Genomic DNA, 26749 nt, shown 5'->3' on the forward strand with positions numbered 1-26749 from the left:
GGAGATCCTACACTACTTCAGACAAATGGTTATCCAACATCTTTTTTTTCCTTTTTATCCTTCTACATGTACTTTTTTCTGCATTATAGACTACTGTAGAAAGCCAGATCTTTGCATTATGCATCTGAAGTAAGATATAATTTGAGCCCAGTTACTTGTGCCTTGGGTGAGAACTTTGGAATGCTTTGTTTAGGATTTTCCCCCTTGGCTTTTTATATTCTCTGGAGTCTTCTCCAACACCAGAGCTCCAAAGCTTAAGTACAGTTCCTATTCTTTTTCTTCCAAGTTGAAATTTTCACTTCCATAGAATGTCAGAAGAAATATAGTTGCTTTCACTATTCCAGTCTTTGTAGACATGGACTCATTGCTAGTTCTTGATTGCTAGTTCCTCTACTTTTGGTGATTAATCTTAAAAGGCAAAAGCCATCTACAACTTTGATACCTTCCTTATATTTCTTATGAATTCTAATTCTCCATAAAAATCTAATTGATAATACTTGATCAAAGATGACACTGTACCCCAATATTATTTCTTCAATATTCTTTACAACTATGAAAGCAAGGTAATTGCTAGGTTTTCATGTCCTGAGCAATAAATATTTTCTACTTTAACTGAAAGTGTACATTTCTGCTCCATTTTCATTTGCTGATATCCAAAATTCTCTATTTGTGATTGATTCACTTAATCTTTCACTGTGTTGAACATTCTCATCATGTCCCTGTCTCTTAGATTCAACATTTCTTCTATAATTCTGTCTTTGCAGCTTCTAACCTTTTTAGAGAAGTCTGGAAGGCTTTAATATGGCTGTGTCATAAGCACATTATAGTCATACTCAAAAAATGGTCATCTTTTCTCAATGCTACATTGTGTGTCATTTGATCTGAGGAGCCCACCATCCAATACTATATTGATAATCAGTCTATCATGCCTATCCATATTGTTTTTGAGGAGAATATACATTGCCCTCCCCTACCCATAATTATATACTCCCATTGTCATTATCACTAAATGATCATCCACCTCCAGCACTTTAATTGATCATTGATCTCTGCTGCATGATACAGATAGTAGTCCTCTACTTATAATCACAATTGAGCCTAAAATTTCTGTTGCTAAGTGAAACAATTTGTTAGATTCACCAGTGAAGGAAGAGGCAAGACATAGGAACAATTCAGCACTTGTATTTTCTCTTAGTTGTAATCAATTCAGACTGCCGGCAGGCTGCAGAGAAGCTGCTTTTAAGGGTGTCACCTTTAGCCTGCTGGCCACTGACAGTAGTTCATTTCTCCCGCCACTTGTTTAGGCAGTCCAAAGTCATGAACAGGATGTTAAGGGGATGGCCACAGAAGGAAGAGCGGGAAGATTTTAAACGCTTTAAAAATAAACAGACCAAACTATCTGTGCTGAAGGGGTGTTCGCTGTGGGGGAAGTGAGTTTTCTACAGAGTCTGTGGAAAAGTGTAAGGGACTCTACATATAGGACACCCATGGATAGTGCACATGAAAGCACTAGCAAGGAGCTGTGTATGGTGACCTAAATGTTTTTTAAGCCATATGCCCACATCCCGAAAGCCCATGGATATTACTTTAAATAAATTATATAAATGTCCCCTTTTAATATGAACACAGCTCATTGAGAAATCATAACTTTCAAGGGTGCATGTATATTATTGATACTTACAGTAAAAGATAGTAATTTCACTTAAATATAGAGTATCAGGAATTACACATACAGCAACCTACCCAATATAAGCAGTATAAGATTCTTTTTAGACTATATAGCCAGAGGACATTGCAAAAGGATAAAACATCACTATGGGATATTACTGTACAAAAGGATAAAACATCACTATGGGACATTACTGTACTCATGCTGTACAATTAGTGGCTTCTATTTGATGCCCAAATAGTATCATGGAGTAAGTTTTGGTTGACAAAAAATCTTCTATTTTATTTGTTACCAATATAACATCAAACTATTATCAAAGAAGTAATTTTAGAGCTTTTTCAGTCAAGTTGGCTCTTAAAAGTCATAAGGATAAAGTTTTAACTTATGCTATTTCTACAAAAAAAACCCACTAAGCAAACCACTTAACAAGAACAAAAACAACAACTCAACAACAACAACACACACTGCTAGCCTCGTAAGGAATAAGGAAAATAAAATAAAATAAAGGATGATGTAATGAACTTTCCAGGCCCATTTCTTAAAATACCTGAAAAATCTAGCTACTCTTAAAGTCAAGATTTTTCTTAACAGTCATTAAAATGAAGGAATTTCCAATACAAATGATTGCTTCTCTGTGTCCAATATAGTATAATATACTAACAACGAACAGATTTATACAGACTTTGAACAAACTAGTGATAAGCTCTCCTTTCTTTATTACATGCTCCAATTCTCTCCATTTTTTTATTGAGCAAGAAATAGCCAAAATTCATTCATCATCTTCCCAGCTCAAAGCTATTAACAAATTATAATTTGTGCAAACCAGTAAGGCAACGAGGGAAACCTAGTGCATGAAACCAAGATTCTATTACAATAATTAAACCTCTGTTTGCTCACAGCATTCTGCATATCCTATTAAACCTTAATTTAACATTGACCAAATCACAACTGTCTGGGCTCACAAGTCACACTAATTATAAATTGTTAGTTTTATGTGATACAAACCAAATCTGACAAAGCAAATCATGTTTTAGCAGAGGGAGAATGTTGCTACTAACAGTTAACTAATAGCAATATAATCACAGAACTAAGTTTTCAAATTTCCACAGGACCCAGAAACATCTTATTTTGTATAAATTTGCTCTGCCACAAAATACACATTAGATTTTAATAAAATTACGTCAAAATGATCTTTATTAAAAAAGAAAAAGTGGTATTCTATACAAAAGTCATATGCATACATACCACTATTGAAAGCATATACAGTATGTATATGATTCCCAATGACTGTTTTTTTAAATTTTGATTTGTTTTTTAGTATCGATTTGTAAAATAGCATTTATATTATTAAATATTCCATGTCCAGCTATAGTTTATATTCTAGATTTTAACATCTTCACTAGAAGCATTTTTAAATTTAGTTCATCAACATACCATAGAACTCCTTTTCATAATATTTTAGATTTTTTTTCCCATTAAAGCATGAAACTGAGGCAAAAGAAATAAGAAAAAAAAGATAATGGAACACACAGCAAGGAAAAACAAAACAAAACATTTTTTAAAATATAAAAAATAAAATACTGTAATAAAAGTGTTTACCTTCTGGGAACAAAATGAGATGGTAAGGAAGAGAACCAAATGACCTCTCATTTTAAATCTGTTTTAATGAACTGTTACAGGCTTACATACAAATGACTCACAGCTAGGAAAACTGAAATACATGTACCAGAAAGTACTAATAGTGAGGGAGAGAATGGTAATATGAAAAGAAACATGCTATCATTTTACATCAGTCAGATTTATTACAAGTTAGAGAGGGAGAGTTGGAAAATTTTCCACTCCATGGTACTCTTGCACAATTCTCCTAAAAATAGACAAAGCAGCTGATACTATAGCTGAAACCAAAGAAGATACAAGACCAGCATAAAAGGAAGTCTAATGGTATTTTGGGAAAGCATGTTCCACCTGTTGAGGCCAAAGTAAGGATCATCCAGAAATACATAGAGCCACAGATCCGCCTAGTGTTATGATTTGAAATTGGATACAACTAATGGAAACTGCAAAAGGAAACCCAGTATTAAAACATGGGCCTGAAATATAAAATTAAAATTCCTGCAACTACTGTATACATATTCCTTATTCCATATCATTCTTGTTCGGACATTAGCAAATTGGTTTGCAATCAATGACAATTTTGAGACAAGTTGAACAGATATTCTTACCATCAAATGTTTTCCCCAAAACTGGGCTCTTGTTTGGTGTCGAAGCTGATAAGTCACTGGACATAAGGTGTGAAACATAATTATACTTTTATTTTGGTACCAAGATATAAGACCTCTTGTTTGAAAAGCTAACCAAGGGCCTTGAGCAAGGTCATACAACAATTCTTATAGTCCAAGTGTGGTTTTGTTTGCAAGGTTTCTTCACCTAAGCATTTACACATAGCGTTTTCCTCAGGAACCAGCAAATTGGTTCCAAGATCTAAGAGAAGTTTCGTGTGTTTGGGGGACTCTTTCACTTCAACAGCCCCCTCCAAATCTCAATAAACACAAATGAAGATGACCTACTAGCAGATCTCCCCTCAGATGCACCAATGAACAAAAATATAATCAGAAGATGTATAGATAAGGTTCACAGAGAATATGAATGTTTACATGAAGCATTCTAAAAGCTGTTCCATTTTTTCAATGTTTATTTGTAAAAATGTATTAATACAAATTGCAAAAAGGGTCAAAAATAAAAATAGCCAGAGTAGTCTGCTAACAATTCAATTTCTGTGCCAAAAATATTTTTATTAATTAATGCAGTATATTTCCCCTATTCCTTAAGTTAGATTTTTAGTGTTCTGTTATCTGTATTCACTGCCTAATAGTAAAACATTTCATCTAGATGTTTTAGCATCTTTTTGGATGATAGACATATTGTTCTAACAGTAGAAACATATAAACAGTGCTTGTTTTTCTTTCTTTAATTTCTTAGGCTTACTACTTTCTTTCTCTGCTTTGTGGGACATTGTTCAGAATAGAATAGAGTAGAATAGAATAGAATAGAATTCTTTTATTGGCCAAGTGTGGTTGGACACACAAGGAATTTGTCTTTGGTGCATATGCTCTCAGTGTACATAAAAGAAAAGATACACTTGTCAAGAATCATGAAGTACAACACTTAATGATTGTCATAGGGATCAAATAAGCTGGGTTTGGGTGAAACTTGACTTTGGTCTTCAAACCTGGCAAGTTTAAGGCTTGTGGACTTCAACTCCCATTCACAAGGTAGCATGACTGGTGGAGGGATTCTGGGAGCTGAAGTCCACAAGTCTTGAAGCTGTCAAGTTTGAAGTTTATAAAAAGTATTCTGTTACACTGGTATTTTATTAAACAATATAATACTACACCATTTGGTTCAGAATACTTTTTTCCTTGTTTTCCTGCTCTAAAATCTGGGTACGTCTTATACAGCAAAAAATACGGTATGTATTTCTATGCACCTCTAGTATTAGGAAATAATAAATATTTTATGAAATATGATTATTTTTAAAATTACATCAAAATAGCTTTGTCGAAGAGTTGCTAGAAATGTTGCATCACCAAATCATATTTTATCAATTAATTAATTAGTTTAATTATTGGGAAGTACTTTGTTAATACTTTGCTGAAATCAAGTTGGTGAAGGGCTGCTCGTCTTCGGTGCTACCGGTGCACCCTCCAAGTCCGTCATTGGTTTGGGCATGTCCAGTGGGTGCACGTATGCCTGTTGACACAAGATTCGGCTTCTGTGCATGTGCAACATGCGAAATCCTGCATGAGGATGAATGTGCATGCGCAGAAGCAAATAACAATGGAAATTGTGAAAATCTCGCTTGCATGAGCGTCCTCACAGAAGATTTCATTTGCTGCGCATGCGCAAAAGCCAAATCTTACACGCGGGCACGCAGGGGCGCGCCAGATGCACCTGCAGCCCATCACTGAAAGAACTGTAGTGGTACAGTATGTGCAAATATGGTGTGGCACCATGCCAGAAAGCATGAGATGTGAGCCCTGCCTTAGCTATCAAATCTGTCAGGGTGACTTAGGGCCGATCATCCTGTCTAAGCCCAATCCACCTCACACAGTTGTTGTGGAGAAAATAGGAGGAGGAAGTGTATTGGATATAATAACAACAACAGAGTTGGAAGGGACTTTGGAGGTCTTCTAGTCCAACCCCCTGCTTAGGCAGGAAATCCTACACTACTTCAGACAGATGGTTATCCAACATCTGCTTAAAAACGCCCAGTGTTGGGGCAGTCACAACTTCTGGAGGAAAGCTATTCCACTGATTAACTCTTCTGACTGTCAGGAAATTTCTCCTTGGTTCTAAGTTACTTCTCTCCTTGTTTAGTTTCCACACATTGCTTCTTGTTCTACCCTCAGGTGCTTTGGAGAATAGGTTGACTCCTTCTTCTTTGTGGCAACCCCTGAGATATTTGAACACTTCTATCATGTCCCCTCTGGTCCTTCTTTTCATTAAACTAGCCATGCCCAGGTCCTGCAACTATTCTTCATATATTTTAGCCTTCAGTCCCCTAATCATCTTTGTCGCTCTTCTCTGTATTTTTTGTAAAATCTCAAAATCCTTTTTGCATCGTGGCGACCAAAACTGAATGAGGCATTCCAGATATGGCCTTACCAAGGCCTTATAAAGTTGTATTAACACTTCACATGATCTTGATTCTATTCCTCTATTAATGCAGCCTAGAATTGTGTTGGCTTTTTTGGCAGCCGCTGCACACTTCACATATCTTCACTGCCTTGAGATATTTGTAAAAAATAATAAATATAGGATACAAATAATGTGATTTTGGGGTACATGGGAGGAGATGCACAACAGATAAGGTGGGGGAGTCCACAGCTGCCTAACTGAAAGAGAAAATCAGAAAAGATCTTCCATGATTTTTCAGGCATTAAAGAGTTTGTGAGAGATCTCTTGATGCATTTTTCCAATATAGTTAGCTTATATTGCCATTTTTCCTATCTTGTGTACCTGGAAGATTAGCCCAGTAGCTGTCTTCTTAACAAACCCATGCTTTTTGATAATCACCTTGTTTCTTTCCAAGGAATTCATACATGATCTCTTTGTTTCTCTGTTTAATTTATTTGTAATCTGCACCTGCATGATTAACGCTAGGAAGATTATTATTATTTATTAGATTTTTATGCCGCCCCTCTCCGTAGACTGATGATGATGGCGGCTGTAATAACATTAATTCCTCCATTCTTCATATAACTATGATTTTTAAGGATGATAAAATATTCATGCTAAATTTTACAATAAAATTTGTTCTAAAATGTTCATTACATTTTTATTCTATTGTGTTTGTTTGTTTATTTAACTACTATAAAACTGTGAAGAAACTTCTGAGCAGTAGGATCCACCATACTAACCTATAATAACTATAATCATCCATAGTAATAACCCAGATGCTGTGGCCTAGAGGTGGCGCTCTTGCCTCACAATCAGGAGGTTATGAGTTTGATCCTAGTTAGAGGCAGATATAGAGTCTTACTGCTAAGGCAGGGGGTTGGACTAGATGACCTGCAAGGTCCCTTCCAACTCTGTTAATCTGTTATGCCTCTTTTATTTCCAAACATTTCTTCTAGGCTACATAAAACATTCCAAAGTCCTCTCCTTTGAAAACAATATTGCAGTTAATATAACAAAGAAAAATTTCTTTGCAAATTAGGACTGTTAGCTTTAAAGGAGAGCTTTGTTGTTTATTTGTATTTTTTTTTTCTTTAATTCATATGCCTGCCACCTTGGTGAAAAGAGATTAAAATCATCTGTTTAGTGTTGTGGTTAGCTCTGGCCCAGCTCCTGCCCCAAAGACTGTGGATGTGGGGGAGACATCCACATGCAGCAGGCCTGTTTTGCTCCCAGTGGAATCTGATGCTGAAGGCTCTTCTGACGAAGAAGACATGAGTGACAGGGAGGAGGAGAGTGTGGCAGACAGCTCAGAAGGAGATCAATTATCTAGCTCCTCCTTGGATTCAGAACGAGAGTTAATGATACAGCCAGGCATGCAGAGCGATGCATAGGCAACAACAACTGAGAGATTATTATCAAAGAAAATGAGGCCACCTGTGGTTGGGTGGGGCTGTGGTAATTAGTGAGGCTGCTATAAATAGCAGCCTGTGGGTTTGGCCATTGTGGAGGATCATCTGATCGTTGTGTTTCGTGACTACTTTACTGACTTTGACCTTTTGTGTGCTGCTTTTTCCCGCTTTGAAACTAAACCAGAGCAAAGTGTGTTTCACTTTGTGAAAGAAGAAGGACTGTGAATTGCCTCACAGCTGCAAGCTAAGTATCACAGAACTGATAAAGGACTTGTACAAATTACCAGTTTGTTTGGAGACCAGTGCTCTTTGCTATACCAAAAGAGGGCTTAGGTTAAGTGAATTTTCATTATAAAGAACATTGTTTTGAATCTTCAAACGCGTGTCTGAAATTTGTACCTGTGAATTTTTGGGAGGAGTCTACCAGAGAGCCCGACAGAACACCTTCCCTCCCTCCCTTTCTCCCTCCTCCCTTCCTTCCTTCCATTCTCAGTCTTCCAATTCTCTCCCCGCTTCCCAACCTAATTCCCCCCCACTGGGGGTGGGAGAGGCTCCGCCCCGAATTCCCAAAGAAGGTTAAGTCAGCTTACGGGAAATGTGGAGAGGGCGAGGTGAGAGCTCCAGTGTAGGCAGCACCATCAGACAAGCAACAGGCACGACGCAACTGCCGCTTTTTCACTTTTTGCTTCTCTGTGCAGGTGGCGAGGCTGTCCGACTGGCAAGGAAGCCAACGGAGCTCAACACCCGCAAGGCGTTGGACTCTACATTTTAGAAAAAATGCTGGCCAAAGAGCTGACAGGTGGTGTTTTTCGGCAGCCGAAGAAAAGCAAACCCAGGGGAGAAAATTAGACTGGGGCTTTGCAAATGGAGGAGTTTGCCGATAAAGAGTTCGTCCTTTCTGACAACTGTATCATACAACCAAGGCGACCTCTTCCAAGAGCACCGACTCAACCGTTTTGACAGTTGGTCGCACTAACGCGCGCCCCTCGCCCCCACCTTCCTCGAACACAGAGAGCACGAGGAATTTTCTTCAGCAGCGCCTGCATCACCGGAGTTGCTCCGGAGTTGCTTCTGGTTTTCTGTTGGGTAAAATTCAACCAGCTGGAGGCATTTCCGCGCCCCTTTTTGCTTTTGAATGGGAGGAGTCAGAGGGAGTCCTGGAACCAATCAGATGCGGGGCGCTGAGGCAGTGCCTGAAATGGGACACTTCGCTGCCTGGGTGCGGAGCGGAGCCTCTGGGAGCAGCTTACAAGGAGGATTCCCCTGGGCACATCCAGCCGGCAGGGGAGACCTGCGGTGCGGCTCCAAGTCCCCTCGGCATCTTAGGCAGCGGAGCCCGGCCAGAGAGACTTCGCAGCGCAGAGCGCAGGAAGGGAGGCGATCCTGCTTGGCCAGCTGCCATCCCGGAAGTGGTGCAGTTCTGCATAAAACCGGAGGATAAGCTCAGAAGAATTTGGGTAGGCTGCCTGCTTGTACCCAGAGAGACAGAGACAGAGGGAAAGAGAGGGGGGAGAAGTGAGGGAGGGAATGTGAGAAAAAGGGAGAAACAGAAAAATGAGAAACTGATGGAGGGAAAGAACGAGGGAGGGGGTAAAGGAGAACAGAAATGAAAGGGAAAGAGAGAGACCAATGAGAGCAAAAAGGGGGAGAAAAAAAGGGGAAATGATGGAGACAGAGAATGAGACGAAAGAGAGAAAGAAAAAAGAGAGAAGTGACCCTTGATTTAAACCATATGTTAAAAAGCATACAAAGAAGAAGTGAGAGGAACCCCCCCCCCCAAACCCTGACCTGTTTTTGGAAATGGTTCAAGAGTGTATACACACACACACACACACACACACACACACACACACATAAGGGATGGAAAAAGAAGACAATAAAACTGAATGGATGTATCCATGTAAATCACAAGGGTCCAGAGAAGATGGCTTTGCTCTTTGATTTCAGAATTTTCCTCTTGTCTCATATGAAAAAGTATAATTTGGCAGCATCATTTGGAAGACATCTGAATATTTCCTCCAAGGCTACTAGAGTCTGCCTGGAATCCTGAGGCTTAAAGTTGTGTTCCCCTGTCATTTCTACCAGGGTTTCAAGATAGATAAAATGCAGATTACAAATCCACCCTAATTTCCCAATCTCCTGTGGAAACCTGGGGGAAATTGGATGAGAAATAGGGTGCAAGAACCTCACTTTTCTACTTTTTTAATGGCTTCCAACTCGCCAGGAGAAACCCTGTCTGACCTTTCCCATTTTTGCTTACCCCTATTTAAAAATTGTGTATTTCATAGCCATATAATATCCACTGGAGTTGTTCTACATAACAACTTTTTTTTTTTTGCATTACCAGCGTGAAGGCTTTCCAGACACAGAACTTCATTTATTCATAGCCCAGTGCAAAGACCTGCCAAACTCTGGAAGATACAGATTAGAAGAGGAGAGTCCTATAAATATTTTCTGTTGTTGTAAAAGGTTGGTGACTAAAGGCCGACAGCTGTATCATCTGACAGCTTGGTTTCTTCAATATTAAATTAAGTTGGCTGCTGTGAGAACAGAAAGCAGGTTAACAGAACATCAGTCTTGAATCTAGTGAAACTGTAGGCACTTGCTCATAAGCCTAGTGACCCTACACTGGTTTGAAAACTGCTCTGGATTCCCATGATCCCCCAATGTCATAGATAGATAGATAGATAGATAGATAGATAGATAGATAGATAGATAGATAGATAGATAGATACCCATTTTTCAGAATTGCAAATGGTTAAAAGTGAAAGCAATTACTGATTTATTTTAAACTTTCTGAGGGTTGAGGAATAAAGATATCAGTGAACCTTTTAAATAATGGTGCATAAGATAACTTTGGTATTAGTTATACTTTTCTAAAGTGAGCAATTGTGATTATCCCCACTAATTCTTTGGTTTTTATATAACAGTACGGTTTCTAATCTTGCACTTCTTATTCAGGGTGACTTATTTTTATTAAAATTATTTTCTTTAGATCAATAGATCTTGTTTGATTTATAAAATGGGACCATTTTGATTTCTTCCTCTTTATTATATATTTTGTGCAGCTGGATAACATCTCTGTACCTTTTCTCCTTTTTTATGTCTTAATAAAAACATTGGCAAAAATTGCTGAAAGTAGTTGGAGATTCTGGAGCTGGACAATCATCACAGATTCAGTAAGAAATCATCAAAGAGGAAATTCAAACATAAGAGGCACAAAATTGTCATAAATGTTTTTGAAATATGTGCTGGTAATTATGTTAATTCTGAGTCCTAATTACCATATAATGCACATCTTAAACTTTTTATGAAGAACAGTGGAAAACTGAAATTATATTGTGATGTACTATCATTACTCTTGCTATGTTATGTAACAGGCACAATGTATGAATAACTCTCTACGTGAATTACTGTATTTTTCGGAGCATAACATGTACCTTAGTTTTTGGAGAGGAAAATAAGGAGGGGAAATCTGCCTATCAGGTATTCATCTGGCTAGCGTCCTTAATCTGGTCGGTTTTACACATTATTTTATCCCCTGGTTAGGGCTTAAAAAAACCTTATTCGGAAAGAGTAACAATGAAAGAACCTGCAAGCTGGTCAGAGCTCAGAACATTACTAGTGCCTTGTTAGTGCTGGAAAGAAACTTATTTGGAGCAAGTAGAGCAATGAAAAAAAGCCTGCAAAGACTTAGGGCTGGAAAAAATATTATTCGGAGAAAGTAACAATGAAAAAGCCAGCAAGGTAAGACCTGGGAAGATCATTAGCACCTTGTTAGGGCTGGAAAAAAAGCTTCAGAAAAAGGTACATTGGGGTGGAAAAAGATGCATATTATACTCCAAAAATACAGTAATCATACAAGAATTTCTGTTTTTTATAGGTATCTAAATAACCTTAAAATAAAAGAGAGCAGATGGTTTCACTTCTTTTCTCTGTGATTTGAGACAGATCACTAAAGGACTTTTGAGTCCCAATTGTTTATTGTATGTCAAATCTGTTGAATTTGTTAATCTGTTAGTTCTTCAGCCAAAATAAAGATGGTTGGCTTCGTTATTTATTCTAATTTTATGTAAAACCTCCTTTTTTGGAACTTAAAAACAGCCTCTTATCCATCGCTTCCATGTTTAAGGCAAGACTAAAATTCACAGGCTCCTGAGTTCTAGCCTGGTGCCTTAACCACTATTAATGCCCTGGGTACTTTGTACCAGAAAAACATTCTTAACTTAATATATTACTATTTTAAGAAATGCCCAGACATGTTTTAAATGTTAGCTAATAGCATTTCTTAAATGAATCTTGCCATTTCCTGTCCTAAAGTTGTATGGAGGATCACTGTGTAATAAAACCTGACGAATCTTGGATACAATTGAAGAGATTCAGATGACATTTACATGTGGAAAGTACTACCTATAATGACAACATAGTGTAGATACATAGATAGATGATCGCTACAACAGGGCTTCCACAGATAAAACCTGTCAGATGGTAATCCGATGGGACGAGATGGCATGGGATGCATTTAAAAACTGGGGGAAATGAAACAAGCCGGCTAATCCCCTTTTCCATCCATTGTGAAGCAGCTTTCCAAGTTTGAGAAGATAAGGGCTAGGACTTGTCTGACAGATTCTGGAGCTTTTGAACCACACAGCATCAAAATGTCTTTTGTAATTGGACAGTCTATTCTGGCTGGTTGGCTGGCTTCTTCCTTCCTTTTGCTCTGCTCTTCCATTTTGCCTCATAAGGACATCCTGTGTTTCAAGAATCATATTTAGGCTGCAAATATCGAGACGGCTATTTGGTAGTACAAAAAGCTTGGGTTTTCTGTAACTCTTGTGATGCCTTGTGGTGATCTGGTTTTTTGCAGCTAATATATCCATGCAGTCAAATTTGTTGAAGGCACAGCAAGAGAGAGATTTGTGATCTTCAGGGCAGTTGCTTGTTCTATCTTCACTATGTGTATGGACACTTCTGACTTCTTCACATCCACTACTGTCACTGTCCAAATTCCATGAACCAGTTTTAAAATCACAATAGTTCTCAATCTAATTACCAAAATCTCTTAAATCAGCAAAGAGCAGTCTTTTTTACAGGGAGCAAAATCATTCCCACCCTTACTTTGTTTAAGATTAGGTAAGCTGGTCTGTAATCATCCACATGGCAGGACAAAATACAGTAATCTTTTCACATTTCTCTGCTATCATCTAGTAGTCAATCTAGATTTCTGCAGTCAGATATGGCTCAGTTCTCTTTGCTGCTTGTTTTGTTGCAGACGTAAAGGCAAAATAATCCTTACCTAAATATTAAATAAAAATACTAAAGTTTCGCTATAATATTGTTTTTTTTATTATTGTTGTGAGCTGCCCTGAGTCTTCGGAGAGGGGCGGCATACAAATCTAATAAATTATTATTATTATTATTATCAAGACTTCAACCACTTTTCCTTAATGTTCTGATCATTCAATAAACTTTTTTTTTGATAGACCCACAAAATAGCAAGATACTAAAAGGTCTCTTTGCTGCCATCTAGTGACCACTCTATGGAATCAATTGACCCCTGTGATCCGCACTGTTCCCACCTTCCTGGCTTTCCTGAAGGCTGTGAAAACTTGGCTTTGCCTGCAGGCCTGTGGCCGATGAGTTATACCATCTAGCTCCGGCTAAAAGGATGAATGATTTATTTTCTTGGGGTTTTAAATTGTTATTATATTGTTTTAAATTGCTGTACACTTCCCAGAGTCCCGAAGGAGTTGGGCGGCTTATAAATTAAATTAAATTAAATTAAATTAAATTAAATTATTAAACTTTTTACAGTCCAAATATGGTAGATCTAGTCTTGGGGGAGGGGTAGAGAAATGTTTTCCTGCCAGTAATACTGGGAGATAAAATATCCTGAGCTGAGAAGCCCCTGAGTAGCCTCACTCACCATGGCACTAAAGACATTCCTCTTTGATTCAACAGATTGAAACAGCCTTGTTCTGGGGATCAGCAAGAGGGGAAGAAATTGGAACGGTTGGGAATGTTTTTAATAAGTTTTGTGGTTTTATTAGTTGTGTTTCAGCTAAGTGTGTGTATTGCCTACTGCCTGTCCTTGTTAGTTGTATATGGCTTGCTGTCATTCCCCTTGTTAAAAGGGCATTATAAATAAATAAATTATTATTATTATTATTATTATTATTATTATTATTATTATTATTCTGTGAAAGGACAGTGGAACAGGTGTGTGCACATCGCAATTGTGCATCAGTTTAGTGCAAAAGAGATCCCCAAGATTCACAATCACGATCAAGCCCAGCATTTCCCGAACTGCTGTCTTCCAGATGTTTATTTATTTATTTGTCTAAACATACAAGATAGCAGGTATTGGTATAAATATAAACAAAAGCAAAGTAAGTACAGGTAAATTTGGACAATAGGACAGTAAGACAAGGATGGTAGGCACGATGGTGTGCTTATGCACGTCCCCTTATAGACCTCTAAGGAATGCGGTGAGGTCGACTGTAGACAGTCTAAGGCAGTGATGGCGAACCTCTGACATGGGTGTCACAAGTGGCATGCGGAGCCATATTTGCTGGCATGTGAGCTCCAACATGCAGGTGTATGCTGGCCAGCTGATTTTTGGCTCACATAGAGGCTTTGGGAGGGTGTTTTTGGCTTCCAGAGAGCCTCCTGGGGGATGGGGAGGCATTTTTACCCTTCCCCGGTTCCAGGGAAGCCTTTGGAGCCTGGGGAGTGAAACAAGAGCTTATTGGGCCCACCAGAAGTTGTGAAACAGGCCATTTCCGGCCTCCAGAGGGAAAGGTGTTTTTCCCTCCCTCAGACATCATCATCATCATCATCATCATTATTATTATTATTATTTAGATTTGTATGCCGTCTCTCCGGAGACTCAGAGTGTCTCCTCACAATAATTCACCGCATTTTGCTTTCTGTGCATGTACAGAAGCAAAAACATGCTGGGGACATGCACACATAACACATACACAAGACAACCAAAGCTGCATACGCAGCACACCAGTAGCAGCGGACGGTAATAGCAATTTAAGTTTAAGTTTATTGGATTTATATGCCGCCCCTCTCTGAGGACTCGGAGCAGTTTACAACATATAAAAAAGACAATATACAGTATAACAAAATCCAAATAATTCAAATTCAGTTACAACTAAAAAAAAATAAATTTGCCCCTGGTTTTGTTTTGAACCTCTCAACAAATCAGGAGGAAATTTAGGCGAGGCGATATACATGACCGCTCGCTTGAGGGAAATCGCTCTTTTTCTGAACAAGCATGAAAGATAGATAGACTGTCACTATATTGTTTAAATATTAAGAGAGAACTTAACCGCTGTTGTTACAGGCCGCAAACACATACTAAGAAAGAACTGACTTGGGCGAGGATTAGGGTTATGTTCTCTCGGTTTGTGTTGTTCTGTACTTCAAGACATGTATAGTCAAAATAAGCAAACGTACGATAAATTATGTACAGTAATGCCTTTTTTAAGGCTGATTGTAAAGATGGTTTATTGGTGGACAGGACCACATGGGTTTGAGGTCCTGGGCAACATATGGAGGAGAGAGATGGAGGTATTTATACCCTCTCTTGGGCCTTGCCCTTAAGCTTCCTGTTTCTGTGCAAGAAATGTATTCTGTTGGCTTGTCAGACTCCCAGGTTATGCAGCAGTCATAGTTAACTTTGTAAGTTATCTGAGTCTCAGGCATGGTTGAAGCTTGCTAATGAAATGAAGGGGCTTGTCCTATTGTGGCTGAATGATTTTGCCCTTGTTTAGATCTTTCGTGAGGGCTAGTCGCATCACTGAGGCTGAAGATCTTTTGTCTTGTAGATAGGCTGGTCCAGTCCTGCTGGGGCTATTAAGAAAGGTGGAGGCTGTTTTCCAAGAGCATGTTTCTCCTTTAGGGAAATATAATATTCTACCTTTTAAATATTTCTCCAAATATTTCATTCTTCTAAGACAGGGTTGTGTGCTAGCTTTCCATAGGATCACTAAACAAACTGTAACAAGTTGAGGATTACCTGTAACAATGTTCACCTATTTCCAGTGATGGGCTCCTACGGGTATGGTCAGGTATTCAGTACCGGTAGCAAAATTTTGATTTTTTTTCTTTTCTTTTTTCCCTTCTGGGCTCTGGGTATGTTTTTCCTGTCGCAATAAATGAGGTTGAATGGGTATAATTTTAGAAGAGCTGTGTGTGCGTGTGTGTACATACACTTTATGTAGTAGATAATCAGGGGTGGGCTACTGCCCGGACGGGGGGTGGGAGGCAGTGGGGTAGCAAAAATGGAACTCCACCCCCAGAATACCCAATTTGCACTGAAAGATGTTGAAACAAAATGCATAAGCCACGACCACAGTGTGGTAGTAAAAAATTTGGTAGCCCATCACTGCATCTATCTCCTTCCCACTGAAGTACTAGCTAGGAAGAGAAACTTTGGGATTCCTGCAGATGTGGAAGAAGGACATAACTATGCTCGGCAGTTAGATTTATTAGTTATTAAAATTCTACTGTACAATTTGTGATTTTGTGTGTGTGTGTGTGTGTGTGTGAGAGAGAGAAAGAAATAGACAGACAAAGACAGAGAAGGGGAGGGGAACATTAGAGTTAGCCTAACCTCCAACAGCTATACTAGACCAGAAGTTTCCAACCTTGGCAACTTTAAGACTTGCGGACTTCAACTCCCAGAGTTGAAATTGACTGAGGAGTTCTAGGAGTTTAAGTCCACAAGTCTTAAAAGTTGCCAAGGTTGGAGACCCTGTACTCAGGGATGGGTTGCCACTGCGCATCAATAGCAGCCCCAGGACCGGCTGAAAGTCATGACAATTCCTGTGCGCAACGTCCAGGGGGACTCCAATCTTAAAGTTGCTAAGTTTAAAGAGCCCTCCTTTAAGGCTTCTTTTCCACTTGATCCAGTGATTTTGGGAAAAATTGGGTGCTCAGAATGGAATCTTGTCTTTAAGATATCTTCCCAGCATGCCAAGCAAGTATGGGGGTGCCCCGGTCTTCCCCATGGACAATCAGTGGCCTGGATGATTTCTCTGTAGGAAAGACACTGCTGGCAATGCTGCTAGGAGCTCTCTGGTGGAAACCAGGAGTGAGAGGTTGAGGGATCCCTCGTGAAAGTGAATGGGATTCAGAGATACCAAGTTTGAGTTCGGCTCTGCCCCGACTTCTGATGGCCTATCAGCTGGAAGGTGAGGTGGCTGTGTCAATCTAGTCAAAGGCACATCCTGGATGGATCTTGTGGCACTCAGTAGTTTGAAGGCAGATTCTTACCAAAAGGCCCCCAAAAGGTCCATTTCTGCCTTGTTCCATTGGGCGGATTCTCTCCAACCCCTGAGCTAAAACAGAATTCATCTCGTTGGGGACCCCAATTTAGACCTGCAAGAGGGCCGCTTTCTTGGTCTTAAAGAGCCAGCCAGGTGGGGCTAGATCTCACGCAGTTGGGACATCCCTTCTCCACCAGAGACCCTGGAAGAAAAGTTAGTCCTACCCCAAAATAATGGCAATTAATCCTGTGCACAGAGCAGATGGGCGGGCCCCCAAAAATGTGCTGGCGATTATGCTGGGCATTTTCAGATCAGGATAAATCTGGAAAAATTTCCCCTTTTTTTCAAAGGAAAGTCAAATTAACTTTAACTATAGCAAGGAATGTGTTTGGCAGGATGCCAGTTACCTTATGTAGGAAGAAGGACAACTGCATCCCATCTGATCCCACCCCTCAAAACAACATTTCATCTGGAAGGTTTTTCTAAAAAGATCAGTAGGATCCATTTAAAAGGTGACAGGATTTCATCCCACAATTGAAATTTTCCTACTTTCCTGCATGGGGAAAAGAGCTCAAGCAGGTCAAAGGAATTCCTGATTGTGGGAACGCGGGAACTAGTGTCTTGGAATGTGCGTGCGAAAAGCATAGACCTTGAGCATGACACGTATGATGACCCAGTTTCTCTAGCAACATTTTCCTTCCCAGCACTCTTGTCTTGCCTTCTTTGCTGCTAGCCTAAGAAAAGTGCAAACGTTATATATCACGAGGTGGGCTGATGGGACCTTTCTCTCGCTCTCGCTTTCTTTTTCTCATGAATCAGCACTTTGAAATGTAGCCCAGGTTGTGTGATTTTTATTGGTTATATTTTGTACGCTTAATACGTTATGAATTTGAATTGGTGTAACAGACCCATGTGAAATGTAGCATCGTAGAAGCCTGCATTTCTGTGTCTGCTTTCAATAAAAGGGTCATCCTGAATTGAATCTAGGTTGTCTCGCCAAAGAGAAAAAGTTGTTTTCAAGTTTCTTGTCCGAGGTTTTTTCTCTCAATTGGATTTATTTATTTTATTTTATTTATTTATTTATTTTGTGACTAACGCGCAGTCAGTTGCCAGCTGCGAGCCTCCGTAACCCCATACCTGATCTTAAGAAAGAACTTTCCTCTGCGCAAATCCAAAGAGATTTCTTGGGGCAACTTTTCAGCACCATAAAATAGTGCACTCTGTCAGAGGTGGGAACTTCCCCCCCATTCCAATCATTCTGTTTGGGCTTTGTGGGAAATTCTAGACAAGCATCAAGACCAACAACCAGAGGTAAGGAATCAAATATTTTGGTCTTTAACATCACCACTTCAGAGAGTTGTGCTAGCAGAAGGGGTCCTGGGAACATAGCAGCCACCTCTACCATCATTGACATCAATGACTAAACTCAGGAAAAAACCCTGGAAATTCAGGTGCTGGACTGGAGGGTTTTGTAGCAGTTCCTGCCCATCCTATTCCTAGTGATGCAGAGATGAATTTGAGAATGTGGAGTGGAGATCTGTTTCCTGAGCCAGGAAGATGACAAGGAGTTGAAAGTGAAAAATATTCAAACAGGTTTTAATAGTTTATCATTTATTATTTTTAAAAATGCCTCCATACTAGTCTTTTCTAAGAACACCACAAAAAGGTCTCTCCCTCTGGGTAATCATTCCTTTGCTTTGGCCTGATAATTTCTGTTCTTCCAGCTTGTTCATAGCTGGCAAAATGGCAATGCCAGAAAGTGAGACTTTAGTCCTTACTGTGTGTTGTCCTCCAACTTCTTTTTTCTTTGCTCCCAAGGGAAAAGCCCACAACTGAGGTGATCATGCCAAGTAGGAGGGAATCTGCATAGTCCCTCCCAACAGCCACATTGTTGAGGGGAAATCTCTCTGGAGGATCTAACTCAGGTCACATCAGGGTTGGATTGCCTGAATGATGTGAGGTCCTAGAAGTTCCCAACTGCCTCCATCTTCTGTTACACTCAAACTGTTTCAATCAAAGAGATTTATTCCCCGTTCCCTTCCTAGTCAGCTGAATGCAAATTCCTCATTCATTGGGATCGGCTTCATTTTGTTCTTGGGCAGCAGATCACACCATAGTAATCCCTTCTTTTTATTTAGGAGACTAATGTGGACACCCATCTTATGCCCAACATTCCTGGGCGGGTCAGTGCTTAAGAATAAAATATAAAAGCCAACAAAATGATAGTAATCACAAACCGTGCAGCGTATCATACCAACAAAACCATTCTCCCTCCACACCTTCTGAACTCTAGTCTCAACTTACCCCATACGTTAGAGGAAGAACCAACTGTTTGACGAGTCCATTTCACCCAATAAGGGGATGAAGGGGGGATGCTGAATGTCATAGAAAATCCTCTTACCACTTGGCAGGGGCAGCTATGGTCTCACTTAGAACCCGCCCCTGCTTGGGTCCCCTCAATTTTTCAGTCCCAACTTTTCAGCCCTTCTCCTGCTTTGCAGCCATGCACCATTTTCTGTCCTTGCCTCCTTCCTGTTTTTATTTGGTTTTCCCTCTCACTCTGAAAGCAAAAGGAAGTGAGGGAGGAAAGTGGGGAAGAAGGCACCGTTCCCCGTAAGCAGCGCGCGTGAGCATGCGCACGCCCCAAAATACCCCCGCCCACCCTTTTCCACGGGTGCACGCTCCCCATCCCCCTGCCAGCCTGCCGGGGGGGCGGGGACGGAGAGGCGCCAACAGTAGAAGGAAAGGGAGCTGCGGCCTCCCCTGCCTCCCCATCGTGCCTCCCACCCCCGCGTGCCCCTGGCCTCTTGGCGCTGCCCCCGCTCGCCCGATCCGCCCCCTCTCCTCCTCTTCCAAGAAAAGCGCGGAGGCTGCCTGCTTGAGCCTCATGACGCCGCTTCGCCCTGCCTGTCTCCGTTGTGTTTTCGGGGGGGAGTGGCGGGAAAGCCCTGTGCCGGCCAGGAAAGTCAGCTTTCCAGGAAAGCAGCGTGCCTTTTAAACACGCTGCTTTCCTGCACCTCTTTCCTGAGGGGGAAGTGGCCTCCTCCCCCCCTGCCCAGGAAAGAGTTGCAGGAAAGCAGCGCATTTGAAAAGCGCGCTGCTTTGCCGGAAAGCCGGCTTTTATATTCTTACTCTTTTCCCTTAATATCTTCTCTAAATTTGTTTCTTGTTTGAGGAATATTTCTTTATTTTCCCTTTTACTTAAATACGTACTTATTGAGTTAACTTGTAACCAATTTTGTTGTCCAAGGCATCTCTCTATTTCATTTCTATTGATCCTTCCATCCTTTTCATATAACTGTTCAATTCTCTGTATACCTTTTTCCTTTAATTTCCATATTATCTTTGTGAGGTTACTTTCTTTCTTTATATTTATCACATGCAGCGTCGCTAATTTAGAATTTGTCATTTTTAATTTGCCTTGCCATTTCATCCAACTTTCTATAATCGCTTTAGTTGGATCTATTAATCTATTTATTTCGATCTTGTTCCATTTCCTAAATAATAATTCTTGATTCTTAATGTCATTAATTCCTTTCTCTAATTCTACTCATGGTTTCTCTTCTAATAATTGTAATTCCATTAATCTATCTATTTGATATGCATCCCTGTAATACTCCACACTTGGATTTCCCCAACCTCCCTCGCCTTCCGTGGCTATCAGCCATTTTTTTTTAATTCTTGGTCTTTTATTACCTTCTATCCAAGCATTTAATTTAGTATCCCATTCTTTTAATTTCCTTATTGGGAATGTTCCATGCATTACCTGTAAAATGTATAACATTTTTGAGATAATCATCATTTTTAATGCTGTTACTCTAGCCAATCTTCTCAAATTTTTATTTCCCCAATTATTAATTTGTTTCTGAATTTTTTTCCATATTAAATTATAATTAAATTCCACTATATTTTCTGGGTTCTTTAATAATCAAACTCCTAAATATTTCATTTTCTTATTCCCCCGTTTTAAACCTGATACCTTCCGTATTTCAATTTGTTCTTTAGGCCCGGTATTTAAACAAATAATTTCTGATTTTTCCATATTTATTTTTAACCCTGATTGGTTTTAAATTCCTGAAGTATTATAATCATTCTCTTAATCATATCTACTGGTGTCTCTGTAATTATTATAGCATCATCTGCAAATAGATTTAATTTTAATTCCATATTCCCTATTTGATATCCCTTCCATTGTTTGTCTTTTCTAATTTTATTAGCTAATGTTTCAATTGCCATCACGAAAAGCATCAGGGATAGGGGGCATCCTTGCTTGGTTCCATTATTTATTTCTATCTTCTCCGTTCTATTTCCATTCACTCTAACATAGGCTATATTTTCCTTATATATTTCTTTTATTACTTGACAAAATGTTTCCCCATATTCAGGCTATTACATAATTGAAATAAATAGTCATGATTTATTTTGTCAAAAGCTTTATAAACATCTAACTTTAATAGTCCCATTTTCCTTTTAGTTCTAGTAGCATGGTGCAGCACATTCACTATATTTCTAATAGGTTCATATATTCTTCTTCCTTTTATAAATCCATACTGATGCTTTCCAATTATTCTTGGTAGTATATTTTCCAATCTGTTTGCTAAAATTTTCAGCAAAATTTTATAATCTTGATTTAGTAGACTAATTGGGTGGTAGGAACCGGGTTCTTTTAAATCTCGATCTGGTTTAGGAATTGTTACAATTTTGGAGTTCTTCCATGTTTGTGGAACATCTAATGTTGTGAGGACATTATTATACAATCTTTCCAAATGCGGTAGCAAAATTTCTATATACGTTTTATAATATTCTCCTGTAAATCCATCAGGGCCTGGTGCTTTATCAGGTTTTAACCCTTTTACCACTTTAATTATTTCATCCCTTGCTATGTTTGCATTTAACATTTGTCTTTCTTCATTCAACCTTTCTTTAACCTCTATATCTTGTAGCATAACATGTTCTTTTTCATACAATTTTGCATAAAATTCTCTCATTACACTTTCTAACTCTCTATTACTATATTTCATTACTCCATTTTTGTCTCTTAGACCATTTATTATTAATTTTTCCTTTCCTTCTTGTCCTTGGAACAAACTTCCAGCAGACGTGGTAGATAAATCCACAGTAACTGAATTTAAACATGCCTGGGATAAACATATATCCATCCTAAGATAAAATACAGAAAATAGTATAAGGGCAGACTAGATGGACCATGAGGTCTTTTTCTGCCGTCAGACTTCTATGTTTCTATGTTTCTTTTTTTGAGGTAATTCACCATTTGTTTTCCTGATTCCCCCCCCCCCCATATTTCTATTCTCTGTTTTACCGCCATCCTCATATTATTCCATTGTTGTTCCTCTATATCTTTTAATTGTCTTTGTAAGTTTTAACAAATCATTCCATTCTTTATTTCTTGTTATTCTTAAATCTTCTCTTATTAATTCTATTTCCCTTATTCTTTTTTCCCTTTCCATTCCCCAACTTTTTTTAATATAAGACTCCATACTGATTAAATTACCCCTAATAACTGCTTTCTTCGTGTCCCAGATAACTGATTGCCTCATTTCACCATTTTCATTTATATTATAAAATTCCTGAATATCTCTCTGAAATTTTTCCCTATTTTTTTCACTTACTGAAACAATTGTGTTATATCTCAAAATTCTTTGTCTACTAATGGAGTCTATTTTTATAACTGCTGTTATGGGTGCATGGTCAGATATCCAATTACTCTTAATTTCTGCTTTTTTGATTTGAATATTTCCTGTTTTATTCATAAATATATAGTCAATACAACTAAACTTATGTCTTACAGAATAATATGTTCCTCTATTTAAATTATCAGCATGTAGGTCTGTCATATTTAACCTATTTAAATTTAGTTGTTTCTTTTCTTTGTTGCTAGCCATTATTTCTACATTGAAATCCCCAGCATATATCACCATCCCTTCTGAAAATAAATCCAATTTATGTTTTGCATTCATAATAAATTGGTTAGCATTTACATTTGGAGCATATATTACCGCAAGTGTTATTGTAATTTGGTTTATTTTTCCTTTTACAAATAATAATCTTCCTTCTTTGTCCCCTTTTGTTTGTATCACCTGAAATGGGTTCCTTTGATTTATTAATATAGCTACCCCCCTACTGTTTATTTTTCCTCTAGATTCGAAAATACCTTTCCATTCATTACTGTCAATCAGTTTATCCGTTCTTTTCCGTCCCTTATGGGTTTCAGTAAGAAATAAAAAATTGACATGATTTTCTTTCGCTAATTTCAATAGTCTGTGCCTTTTTAGAGGCGATGCAAGACCGTTTATATTTAATGCCATAATTGTTCGATCACTCATAGTATTTCCATTTAACGTTTTTCCCTCCTGTAACCCAGAGTTCTATTAAATTCTTCATTTTTATAAAAGAATCTTCCCACCCAGGTGCCTCCCCTCGAATTTCTCTCATAATGAGAGAAAAGCGGGGGGGGGGAAATCGGCTGTTTTGATCAGGCACCACTGGGGGCACGATTCCACCAAAACTGTTGCTCTCCCCCTAACACCCTTTCTTTAAAAAAGGAAATAAAACCCCACACTCCCCTCCCCAAGTCTCCCTTAATTTGATTAAAATTAAAACAAATATTAAATTAAATCAGGACCAAACCTTAACCTTTTTCTTAATATATAAAACAATCAAAACAAAAATATTTTACAAACATTTCATTTCTTTTTTTGCCTCGTAACTCTTGCCTCCATTTTGGAAGAATCTGGTACTTCTTTCTCTTTCTCCAAAAGAGCTTGCCTTTTCAATTAGAACTCCTTAATGGGGAATGTTGATTGCAGAAGTTCAAAAAGATTTTTAACCCCCTCTCCTCCTCTTGCACCCTCCTCTTCAATCGCCTCTGTTGCTTTTTCTGCCTGTTGCTTTAAATCCGGATTCAAACCAAGTTTTGCCAGCATTTCCTTCCCTTGCTCCAACGACTTTGTTCGGTACATTTTCCCCTCTCGAAAGACCATTATAATTGCCGGATATTGCCAGCTGAAATGAATGTTTCCCTTAAACAAAGCTTCTGCTATCGGACGCATCTGGCTCCTAGCTTCCAGGTTCCAAAGTTTTAGCTTTTTACTTAGTCCAGTTTATTTGAGACTCCAAGAGGTTCAATGGGGTTTAAAATCCAAAGTTTATTTTTTTCATTTGAGGAGCATTCAGAGTTCAGCGGAGCGTCTACACCAGTGATGGCGAACCTATGACACGCGTGTCAGCACTGACACGCGTAGCCATTTTCAGTGACATGCGGCCACTAAGGAAGTCAGGTGTCCATTTTTCCAGAGGAAGAAATATCGTCACTTCGTGTTCTCTTTCATTGAGTGAGCCGATTCTTTCCATTGCAATGAAACCTGTTCCTTCCAAAGAGCCCCTTCCGGGAACGGAGCTGGGCTGAAGGGTTTTTTTTACTCGTCTCCGAGGGAGCAATACTGCGGTTTGTCCAGCAGATGGCATTACAATCACATTCATCGCTCGCGCAGAAAATGGGTCTTCTAAGAACGAAGTCGCCGCCTTTTGTCTTACTGCCTCTCGGGGATCATTAAGTCTCCACCATCAGACATTACGTGGAACGCGCGGCTTCCCAATGTTTGGGGGTGGGTAGGTGAAAGAGGGCCGTCAGATGCTGCACAAAACGCGGGACTTCTTGAGATCCAGGTCAACCTCGACCGGATTTTAAATCTTCGAACCAACTGCGGTTCAGAAATTTCAAACAATAAGAGGAACGATGGAGGGATTTGGGGCGCCCGCGTGTGAGGGGGGGACGTTCCCATAGCTCTTCCATTCACTCTTCCGGATGAAGCTCCCCCTCCCTCTGTTCGATTTTCTATGCCAGGAATTGGGCAACGGAGGCAACTGGCGGAGCGGCCTTTGCTTTCTTCCCGCAGCTTCAGCTGGGCACAGGCTGGAGAGGGCCTTGCTCCTTGGGCTATTCCCGCTTCTCGCCGAAAAGAGAGAGGCTGGGCTGCCCTTCGACGTGCGCCCCCCCCTTTTCAAAGCCCATGGGATCTTTCTTTCTTTCTTCTTTTTTCTTTCTTTCTTTCATTCTCTCTTTTTCTCTTTCTCTCTCTCTCTCCTTCCTTCTCTCTCTGTCTCTTTCTTTCTGTCTTCCTACCATCTTTTTTTCTTTTCTTTGTTTCTCTCTCTTTCTCTCTCTCCCACTTTGTTTCTTTCTATCTTCCTTCCTTCATACCTTTTTCTCTCTCTCTCTCTCCTTCCTTCCTTCTTTTTCTTTCTTTCCTTCCTTACTTCTTTTTCTCTCTCTTTCATTCTCTCTTCCATCCTTCCCTCCTTCATTTTTACCATCTCTCTCTCTTTTTCTTTCTATCTAACTTCTTACCATCTTTCTTTCTTTCCTTTCTTTCTCTCCCTCTTTCTCTCCCTCTTTCTTTCTGTCTTCCTTCCTTCTTACCATTCTTTCTCTCTCTCTCCTTCCTTCCTTCCTTCCTTCTCCCCTCTGCTCCCTCCCTTCCTCCTTTCGTCTCCTCCTTCCCTCCCGTCTTTTCCGTTCTTTTGAAGTTTGCTCTTTGCTTGCTTTTTCTGTCAAACCTTTGCAAGGATATCTGTCTCAGGCTTCTGGAAATAACCTGCAATTCACATGAGAATTCGCCGTTTCAGTGAGTCCTGCAGGAGTTTTTTTTAAAAAAAGAGTCCGGGGACTATTCCACAAAGTGAAAGTAAGACTCGGCGAAGCTTGTTTGTTGACTTGAGGTCAAAGCTTGAGAATGTAGAAAGGTGCCGCTTGGAGAATCAAGAGGAGTGCCACTATGAACGGGAAATTTGGAGTGCCTGGAATCGGTTACCAGACACTTTTAGCACAAAATTATGTTTTTTTTTCTCAAGGTGACACACCACCCGAGTTATGCTCGGTTTTTTGGCGAATTTTGACACAATAAGCTCAAAAGGTTGCCCATCACTGGTCTATAAGCCTCGACGCAAACGGAAACACCTCATCAAGTTTTCTTCAAGCTCCTTATAACTTTCAGTTTTTTCTTTCCAAAGTTTCTTATTTTCCAGAAGAAGTTCATTAATTTTTATTTGTAATTCTTCTTTTTCGTTCTGGAGTTTCGAAATTTCCATTGTATTCCTGCAAATAATGAAGACCAGAGAGAAATTAGCCCCCAGGGTTTTTTTAAACTTGAATTATCAACCTTTTTATTCAATTTTTATTAAATACACATTAAAAATACCTTATGAAATTATGAATGTCATACAGACAGGGTGAACTTAATAGGATTGTGCAAAGATTTGATGAACTATGTGAAGACTTACGAGCCTTTCCTCTGTAGTTTCTGGTGGCTATCTAAAAATTTCTCACCTCCACTGCAACTTGTAATGTTCTCGGCAGAGCTCCTCATTTTTATCAATATTTTCAATTTTTTGGAATGTGGTTTTTTCCATTTCTATTTTCATTTCTTCTTTTTCTCTGGTAATTTTTTCTATCACTGCTATTTTCCTGCAAAATATAAGGACCAGAGAGATATTAGCCCTCTTGCAATATAGAGGTGGGAGGAGTGGAGGAGACCATATCTAGGGTAGCACAGGGACGGAATATCCCGGTTTTGCTGGGGAGAGGCAGATATGTTGGGAGACATGGGGTAGGCTGCTCTCGGGGAACAAGAGCTCGCTGCTTGAAAGCAATCCCTTGTTCCGGCCCCATGAGCTTAGCTCGGGGTACTGGC

General features: G+C 39.4%; 1 protein-coding gene and 1 long non-coding RNA gene across 2 annotated transcripts in view; one reads left to right on the forward strand and one right to left on the reverse strand.

The window, feature by feature from the left end:
• The window catches only part of LOC139155347 (centrosome-associated protein 350-like), a 118415-nt gene extending 109990 nt beyond the window's left edge, over window positions 1–8425 (reverse strand). The window contains exon 1 of the mRNA XM_070730482.1: window positions 8349–8425. The gene's annotated coding sequence lies outside the window, so the exon portion shown is untranslated. The remainder of the gene's footprint in view (window positions 1–8348) is intronic.
• A 545-nt stretch (window positions 8426–8970) lies between these two features.
• Window positions 8971–11780, forward strand: LOC139155346 (uncharacterized). Its single transcript, XR_011557063.1, has 3 exons — window positions 8971–9215; window positions 10106–10227; window positions 10901–11780. It is a non-coding gene; the product is annotated as an uncharacterized lncRNA (long non-coding RNA).
• The last annotated feature ends 14969 nt before the right edge of the window (window positions 11781–26749 follow it).

Source organism: Erythrolamprus reginae, unplaced genomic scaffold (genome assembly GCF_031021105.1).
Source record: "Erythrolamprus reginae isolate rEryReg1 unplaced genomic scaffold, rEryReg1.hap1 H_12, whole genome shotgun sequence".
Lineage (NCBI taxonomy): Eukaryota > Metazoa > Chordata > Lepidosauria > Squamata > Dipsadidae > Erythrolamprus > Erythrolamprus reginae.